Here is a 1,827-nt window from a genome sequence, read left to right as displayed (position 1 = left end):
AAAAAAAAAAAAAAAAAAAAAAAAAAAAAAAAAAAAGCTGGGCATGGTGCTGCGTGCCTCTAGTCCCAGTTACTCAGGAAACTAAGGCAGGAGAATTGCTTGAACCCGGGAGGCGGAGGTTGCAGTGAGCCGAGATCATGCCACTGCACTCTAGCCTGGCGACAGAGTGAGACTCCATCTCCAAAAAAAAAAAACAAAAACAAACAAACAAACAAAAAACATTGCTTTAATCAGGCCAGGCACAGTGGCTCACACCTAAACTCCCAGTACTTTGGGAGGACAAGGTGGGCAGATCACCTGAGGTCAGGAGTTAGAAACCAGCATGGCCAACATGGTGAAACCCCATGTCTACTACAAATACAAAAAAACTAGCCAGATGCCATCTCAGCTACTCGGGAGGCTGAGGCAGGAGGATGGCTTGAACTCAGGAGGTGGAGGTTGCAGTGAGCTGAGATCGCGCCACTGGACTCCAGTTTGGGCAACATAACAAGACTCCATCTTAAAAGAGAAACAAACAAACAAACAGCAGGTTTTTGTTTTGTTTTGTTTTGTTTTGTTTGAGACGGAGCCTTGCTCTGTCGCCCAGGCTGGAGTGCAGTGGTGCAATCTCGGCAATCTCGGCTCACTGCAAGCTCTGCCTACCTGGTTCATGCCATTCTCCTGCCTCAGCCTCCCGAGTAGCTGGCACTACAGGCGTGTGCCACCACGCCTGGCTAATTTTTTTTGTATTTTTAGTAGAGACGGGTTTCACTGTATTAGCCAGGATGATCTCAATCTCCTGACCTCGTGATCCGCCCGCCTCAGCCTCCCAAAGTGCTGGGATTACAGGCATAAGCCACCGCACCCAGCCTCTTTCTTTCTTTCTTTCTTTCTTTTTTTTTTTTTTTTTTTTGAGACGGAGTCTCGCTCTGTCGCCTGGGCTGGAGTGCAGTGGCCGGATCTCAGCTCACTGCAAGCTCCGCCTCCCGGGTTTACGCCATTCTTCTGCCTCAGCCTCCCGAGTAGCTGGGACTACAGACGCCCGCCACCTCGCTCGGCTAGCTTTTTGTATTTTTTAGGAGAGACGGGGTTTCAACGTGTTTGCCAGGATGGTCTTGATCTCCTGACCTCGTGATCCGCCCGTCTCCGCCTCCCAAAGTGCTGGGATTACAGGCTTGAGCCACCGCGCCCGGCTTTTTTTTTTTTTTTGAGATGGAGTCTCACTCTGCCACCCAGGCTGGAGTGCAGTGGCCGGATCTCAGCTCACTGCAAGCTCCGCCTCCCGAGTTTACACCATTCTCCTGCCTCAGCCTCCCGAGTAGCTGGGACTACAGGTGCCCACCACCACGCCCAGCTAATTGTTTTTGTATTTTTAGTAAAGATGGGGTTTCACCGTGTTAGCCAGGATGGTCTCAATCTCCTGACCTCGTGAACCACCTGCCTCGGCCTCCCAAAGTGCTGGGATTACAGGCGTGAGCCACCACATCTGGCTAGCAGATTATTTTTGTTTGTTTGTTTGTTTGTTTTTGAGACGGAGTCTCGCTCTGTCGCCCAGGCTGGAGTGCAGTGGCGCGATTTCGGCTCACTGCAAGCTCTGCCTCCCAGGTTCATGCCATTCTCCTGCCTCAGCCTCCCGAGTTGCTGGGACTACAGGTGCCCACCACCACGCCTGGCTAATTTTTGTATTTTTAGTAGAAATGGGGTTTCACCATGTTAGCCAGGATGGTCTCGATCTCCTGACCTTGTGATCTGCCTGCCTTGGCCTCCCAAAGTGCTGGGATTACAGGCGTGAGCCACCATGCCCGACCTAAATTGTTTTTTTTTTTTTTTTTTTTTTTTTTTGGAGGG

This window comes from Theropithecus gelada, chromosome 19 (assembly GCF_003255815.1).
Source record: "Theropithecus gelada isolate Dixy chromosome 19, Tgel_1.0, whole genome shotgun sequence".
NCBI classification, from domain to species: domain Eukaryota; kingdom Metazoa; phylum Chordata; class Mammalia; order Primates; family Cercopithecidae; genus Theropithecus; species Theropithecus gelada.
This window is presented reverse-complemented; position numbering follows the sequence as displayed.